Raw genomic sequence first — 7,795 nt, 5'->3', positions numbered from 1 at the left:
AGTAAAATCAGGCCAATTTTACTAGAGTAGGGGTCCTTTTTGGTCAAAAAAACAACTTTTGCTCGTTCGATAGGGAATCGATAGGGCAACAAAAAATCGTTCTACGACCCCCCCTTCCGATGTCTAGTATTCGAGTTATGGGCCAAAAACAGTTTATAGCTAATTTTTCACTCGATTTTTCACCAAGTATCGCACATTACTCCGGTTCTATACATTGGATCGTCAATCTTTAAGATTTTATGGGTAGTTCCAACTGTTTGCTACATTTCATCCATACATCACCAACCGATTCAATGTCTGTGCTAGAAGTTATTAGAGGAATAAAAAAATTTACCCTTGGCTTTGGACCGTACAATTTTACCCATTTTTGGCCCATATTTGCCCCATAGCTCCGCCGGTATCCAAGATATGGCCACACTTTCTTCTGGCCATGGGTAGATGGCACTTGTGGCTAGATTTCTTCCATGCACCACTAATCGCTACCATGTCTGTGGCCGGAGCTATTCACGAAAGCGCCTCGCGCACTTGGTCGGATTTTTGGTCCAACTTCACCATTTTTGGCCCATATTTGCCCCATAGCTCCGCCGGTATCCAAGATAGCGCCACACTTTCTTCTGGCCATGGGTAGATGGCACTTGTGGCTAGATTTCTTCCATGCACCACTAATCGCTACCATGTCTGTGGCCGGAGCTATTCGACGAACAACCATCGCATTTACCTAGGTACTTTTTCGGATTTTTGGTCCAACTTGCACCATTTTTGGCCCATATTTGCCCCATAGCTCCGCCGGTATCCAAGATATGGCCACACTTTCTTCTGGCCATGGGTAGATGGCACTTGTGGCTAGATTTCTTCCATGCACCACTAATCGCTACCATGTCTCTGGCCGGAGCTATTCACGAAAGCGCCTCGCGCACTTGGTCGGATTTTTGGTCCAACTTGCACCATTTTTGGCCCATATTTGCCCCATAGCTCCGCCGGCATCCAAGATATGGCCACACTTTCTTCTGGCCATGGGTAGATGGCACTTGTGGCTAGATTTCTTCCATGCACCACTAATCGCTACCATGTCTGTGGCCGGAGCTATTCACGAAAGCGCCTCGCGCACTTGGTCGGATTTTTGGTCCAACTTCACCATTTTTGGCCCATATTTGCCCCATAGCTCCGCCGGTATCCAAGATAGCGCCACACTTTCTTCTGGCCATGGGTAGATGGCACTTGTGGCTAGATTTCTTCCATGCACCACTAATCGCTACCATGTCTGTGGCCGGAGCTATTCGACGAACAACCATCGCATTTACCTAGGTACTTTTTCGGATTTTTGGTCCAACTTGCACCATTTTTGGCCCATATTTGCCCCATAGCTCCGCCGGTATCCAAGATATGGCCACACTTTCTTCTGGCCATGGGTAGATGGCACTTGTGGCTAGATTTCTTCCATGCACCACTAATCGCTACCATGTCTCTGGCCGGAGCTATTCACGAAAGCGCCTCGCGCACTTGGTCGGATTTTTGGTCCAACTTGCACCATTTTTGGCCCATATTTGCCCCATAGCTCCGCCGGTATCCAAGATATGGCCACACTTTCTTCTGGCCATGGGTAGATGGCACTTGTGGCTAGATTTCTTCCATGCACCACTAATCGCTACCATGTCTGTGGCCGGAGCTATTCGACGAACAACCATCGCATTCACCTTCTCGTTGCACTTCTTCGGGAATTTGGTGCAACCAAGTTTTCACTATAACTTGGTCATTTTCCGTCCATCGGACATGCGGTTTTGGGTGTCGATACTTGACACCGCACGCTACAATATGTTCCTCCACGACCATGTGGTCCGATGCTTCCAACAGGAGCTATTCGAGGAGTACCGATTTTTCACCATTAAAAATGCTCAATTTTGCACCAACTTTTGCCTATAACTCAGGCTGTATCGATCGGATCTTCAATCTTGAAAAAGTTTTGGATAGGTGGCACCAAATGCTACATTTCGTTCTTCCACGTCAACTTTGTCCGATGTCTAGCAAAAAAGTTATTCGCGAACCAAGTCCAGAACCCATGCAATGGCTGCCCTCATTGCATACATCACGGCGGTTAACTCTCGTTACTCTATACCGTGGACTTGGTACTTTTTCAGGCATTCGTTGCTACTTCTTGGTTCATGATATTCGTTTACGGTCTTCACTAGGGCATTTGGTGCTCCTTATCGGTTCATGATATTCGTTTACGGTCTTCACTAGGGCATTTGGTGCTCCTTCTCGGTTCATGATATTCGTTTACGGTCTTCACTAGGGCATTTGGTGCTCCTTATCGGTTCATGATATTCGTTTACGGTCTTCACTAGGGCATTTGGTAATGGGCTTCCCACTTTCTACTGATCGATCCATACTCACTTGCGTGCACCTAGCCTAGGAAGGTTTCCTATGGCTTCCCATCTTTCTACTGATCGATCCATACTCACTTGCGTGCACCTAGCCTAGGAAGGTTTCCTATGGCTTCCCATCTTTCTACTGATCGATCCATACTCACTTGCGTGCACCTAGCCTAGGAAGGTTTCCTATGGCTTCCCATCTTTCTACTGATCGATCCATACTCACTTGCGTGCACCTAGCCTAGGAAGGTTTCCTATGGCTTCCCATCTTTCTACTGATCGATCCATACTCACTTGCGTGCACCTAGCCTAGGAAGGTTTCCTATGGCTTCCCATCTTTCTACTGATCGATCCATACTCACTTGCGTGCACCTAGCCTAGGAAGGTTTCCTATGGCTTCCCATCTTTCTACTGATCGATCCATACTCACTTGCGTGCACCTAGCCTAGGAAGGTTTCCTATGGCTTCCCATCTTTCTACTGATCGATCCATACTCACTTGCGTGCACCTAGCCTAGGAAGGTTTCCTATGGCTTCCCATCTTTCTACTGATCGATCCATACTCACTTGCGTGCACCTAGCCTAGGAAGGTTTCCTATGGCTTCCCATCTTTCTACTGATCGATCCATACTCACTTGCGTGCACCTAGCCTAGGAAGGTTTCCTATGGCTTCCCATCTTTCTACTGATCGATCCATACTCACTTGCGTGCACCTAGCCTAGGAAGGTTTCCTTGGGCTTCCCATCTTTCTACTGATCGATCCATACTCACTTGCGTGCACCTAGCCTAGGAAGGTTTCCTATGGCTTCCCATCTTTCTACTGATCGATCCATACTCACTTGCGTGCACCTAGCCTAGGAAGGTTTCCTATGGCTTCCCATCTTTCTACTGATCGATCCATACTCACTTGCGTGCACCTAGCCTAGGAAGGTTTCCTTGGGCTTCCCATCTTTCTACTGATCGATCCATACTCACTTGCGTGCACCTAGCCTAGGAAGGTTTCCTATGGCTTCCCATCTTTCTACTGATCGATCCATACTCACTTGCGTGCACCTAGCCTAGGAAGGTTTCCTATGGCTTCCCATCTTTCTACTGATCGATCCATACTCACTTGCGTGCACCTAGCCTAGGAAGGTTTCCTTGGGCTTCCCATCTTTCTACTGATCGATCCATACTCACTTGCGTGCACCTAGCCTAGGAAGGTTTCCTATGGCTTCCCATCTTTCTACTGATCGATCCATACTCACTTGCGTGCACCTAGCCTAGGAAGGTTTCCTATGGCTTCCCATCTTTCTACTGATCGATCCATACTCACTTGCGTGCACCTAGCCTAGGAAGGTTTCCCTTTGGTACCGACTTCCATCTACGCACTCGATATAACCTAGGTACTTGGTACCGATGATGGTTAACACTCAAGCATTTCTTGCATCCTGCGTGCAAGGTACCAATTTTCACTTCTCAGGTGCGTTTATGAGCCCGCATTAATCCAATATCGCTCTGATGGCCTTTCTTATTATTTCATCCGATAGCCCTTTCCAAAAGCTACCAAAAGTTCCTCCACGGCCATGTGCTCCGACGCTTAGTTTAGGAAATATTCGAAAAAATTCAAAATAGGAAGCATTTTCTTATTGGAAAATCACCTTAAATCGATGGCCATTTTTTGGGCAAAAACTTTAACGTCTTCCCGACTTTGCGGGAATTGCGAATTTTAGGCACCCAGAGAAAATCTTTTACTTTAAGGGGGCGGCCGCGAAGTTGCCCAAAGTCTCGGACACAAAAATTCTCAAGTTCCCCACTCTAGTAAATCGCCCTATGAGTATCTCCTGGCCCGCGAGCTCTGCGAGCGGGCCAGCTTCGGCGATTTTTGCCTTTTCGCCTAGGCGGTTCTTCTACGAAATTGGTCCACAGCTTTTGCTCAGAAAGCTAGCATTTGTTGCAACAGTTAGGTACTTGGTACCACATTTTGGTATCCATTTGGGCATTTGTGGCAACTACTCGGTACTTTGGCCCACATTTCGCTCTACTCGGGCTTCTATGGTGGTACTTGTCGGTACTTCTGGCCAACTTAGGCCAATTGGGTGCAACTTGTGGGTACTCTGTGGGTACTTTAGGGCGTATTGTGTCTTTCGGGTGAACCTTCGCTATACTTCATGGGTACTGATGGCCAACTTAGGAACATTCAGTGCAACCTTTGGGCCTAAGGAAATTTGTCCAACTCTTTGGACTTAGAAAATTTTCTGGACTTAGAAAATTTTCTGGACTTGTAAAAATTTTCAAATGTTCAATTTGGCCCACATTTCGCTCTACTCGGGCCTCTATGGTGCTACTTGGCGGTACTTTTGGCCAACTTAGGCCAATTGGGTGCTCTTTGTGGGTACTCTATCGGTACTTTTGGCCAACTTAGGCCAATGGGGTGCTATATGTGGGTGCTCTATCGGTACTTTTGGCCATGTTAGGCCCATTCGGTGCTATTTGTGGGTACTCTATCGGTACTTTTGGCCATGTTAGGCCCATTCGGTGCTATTTGTGGGTACTCTATCAGTACTTTTGGCCAACTTAGGCCAACTCAGTGCTACTTGTGGGTACTCTATCGGTACTTTTGGCCAACTTAGGCCAACGCGGTGCTATTTGTGGGTACTCTATCGGTACTTTTGGCCAACTTAGGCCCATTCGGTGCTATTTGTGGGTACTCTATCGGTACTTTTGGCCAACATAGGCCAATTGGGTGCTACTTGTGGGTGCTCTATCGGTACTTTTGGCCAACTTAGGCCAACTGGGTGCTATTTGTGGGTACTCTATCGGTACTTTTGGCCAACATAGGCCAATTGGGTGCTACTTTTGGGTGCTCTATCGGTACTTTTGGCCAACTTAGGCCAACTGGGTGCTATTTGTGGGTACTCTATCGGTACTTTTGGCCAACTTAGGCCAACTCAGTGCTTCTTGTGGGTACTCTATCGGTACTTTTGGCCAACTTAGGCCCATTCGGTGCTATTTGTGGGTACTCTATCGGTACTTTTGGCCAACTTAGGCCAACTCAGTGCTACTTGTGGGTACTCTATCGGTACTTTTGGCCAACTTAGGCCAATTGGGTGCTCTTTGTGGGTGCTCTATCGGTACTTTGGGACATATTATGTCCTTCGGGTGAACCTTCTCGATACCTCATGGGTACTTGTGGCCAACTTAGGAAAATTCAGTGCAACCTATGGGCCTTTGGAAATTGTTCCAACACTTTGGACTTAGAAAATTTTCTGGACTTAGAAAATTTTTTGGACTTAGAAAAATTTTCAACTTCTGTATCTTCTTCATCATGTTCCATTTTGTGGGACTTAGAAAATTTTCTGGACTTAGAAAATTTTTTGGACTTAGGAAATTTTTCAACACTTGTAAAATTTTTGTTCCTTCTTTGAAGAAGAATACTTTCCACTATTAGCTTCTTTCTCTTTTTCTTCTTAGTTGTCTTCTTATTTTCGGTCCGAGAGCGCCGACACTTGTAAAATTATCTAAGTCCGAAGACTTTTGGAATGAACCAAAAGTCAACGAACACAATACATCAACCCTATCAACATCAAGTGGCAACCCGAAGGAAGCGCAGCGGCCAGCCCATGTACAACGCGAAGTTGTAGCATGCAACCAACCAACCGCTAACCTCCAACGGCACTCAATGTATTCGTTACACATGGGCGCACCTGCACCACACTGTCGTGACCATCCAACGAGCCGTCGGTTCGGTCGTGTGTTACAAGCACCCCATCACATAGGCATAGAGTCACCACACAGTGTTCTTCAACACTCTCGTCACATGGTGCAAGTCACGGTACGCACCACCAATGTGCACTGGTTGGCCAATTCCAGCACACACGGGGCGCGCACGCGCAAGCACTAACCACCAAGCATGGGTCGCCTGAGAGGATCGATGCGAACGCATCTCTACAACTTGAAGCTCCCAGCCTGTAGTCCCGTCGTTTGCGGGCGGTCGTAGGTGTCGAAACTAGTGATATCCACAGTCGGCAAGCTCGTCCACCGGTGTTCCCAACATGTATGGTACTAACACGTGCAGCGCGAACCCGCCCTTTGCGGCCTAGTAGTAAGCGGGGATGAGACGCCAGTGTGCCAATGGACAGCACGGACGGTTCTCGGAGGGTTGTTAGGCCCGCTAGCTTACGACCACCTAATGGGTATAAGAAGCGCTATCAGCTCGGATTGGATACGACCTTAGAGGCGTTCAGGCATAATCCAGCGGACGTAGCGTCATACCATAGTCCGTTCGAACTAGTATTGAGCCAGTGGTCCGTACCTGTGGTTCCTCTCGTACTGCACAGGAATTCCGTTAAGATAGCGACAAACAATGCACACCAGTAGGGTAAAACTAACCTGTCTCACGACGGTCTAAACCCAGCTCACGTTCCCTTGAAAGGGTGAACAATCCTACGCTTGGTAAATTTTGCTTTACAATGATAGGAAGAGCCGACATCGAAGGATCAAAAAGCCACGTCGCTATGAACGCTTGGCGGCCACAAGCCAGTTATCCCTGTCGATCTGTTCCCGACACATCCGCCTGTTGACTGGCCGGACGCTGAATCATCGAGCGTCGACACCGAGGAGCGGAGTTCTTCGTTGACCCCTGTCACCGTGGGCGAGCTGTTGTCCATCGTGGGATCGATGGCGAACCGGAAAGCGCCTGGACTTGACGGTATCCCCAACGCGGCGGTTAAGACGGCCATTAGGAAGTACCCGGAGGTTTTCGTCCGTTTGTACCAGGACTGCCTGGACCGGGGTGCGTTTCCAGCGCCCTGGAAGAGGCAACGACTGGTACTGTTGCCAAAGCCTGGCAAGCCTCCCGGGGAAAGCTCCTCCTACCGGCCGCTGTGTATGCTCGACGCACTCGGCAAGGTGTTGGAGCGCCTAATTCTTAACCGCCTCAACGAGTTCCTGGAGGAACCAGATGCGGAACGGCTGTCGGACGGGCAGTACGGTTTCCGGCGAGGCAGATCCACCATCAGTGCGATCCAGCGCGTTGTCGAAGCGGGCAGGACGGCCATGTCCTTTCGCCGCACCAACGCCCGAGACAAGCGCTGCCTGATGGTGGTGGCACTTGATATCCGCAACGCCTTTAACTCTGCGCCCTGGCAAGCCATCGCCAACGCGCTGAGGGACAAGGGGGTACCGTCATCGCTGCAGCAGATACTGAGGAGCTATTTCGAGGACCGGCGGCTGGTTATCGACACCAGCGAGGGCCCTGTCGAGCGTAACATCAGTGCGGGCGTTCCACAGGGTTCCATTTTGGGACCCACGCTTTGGAACGTGCTGTACGACGGGGTCCTGGGTGTCCAGTTGCCTGAGGGGGCCGAGGTTATTGGCTACGCTGATGACCTTGTCGTCTTGGTCCCCGCAACGACACCCCAAGCCGCTTCCTCGACTGCTGAACGA

The 7,795-nt window shown here is 49.1% G+C and overlaps 1 pseudogene; it reads right to left on the bottom strand.

The window, feature by feature from the left end:
• Positions 1–6,246: 6,246 nt before the first annotated feature.
• The window catches only part of LOC125773853 (large subunit ribosomal RNA), a 6,771-nt pseudogene continuing 5,222 nt past the window's right edge, over positions 6,247–7,795 (bottom strand).

This window comes from Anopheles funestus, assembly GCF_943734845.2.
Source record: "Anopheles funestus chromosome X unlocalized genomic scaffold, idAnoFuneDA-416_04 X_unloc_58, whole genome shotgun sequence".
Classification (NCBI taxonomy): domain Eukaryota; kingdom Metazoa; phylum Arthropoda; class Insecta; order Diptera; family Culicidae; genus Anopheles; species Anopheles funestus.
This window is presented reverse-complemented; position numbering and strand designations above follow the sequence as displayed.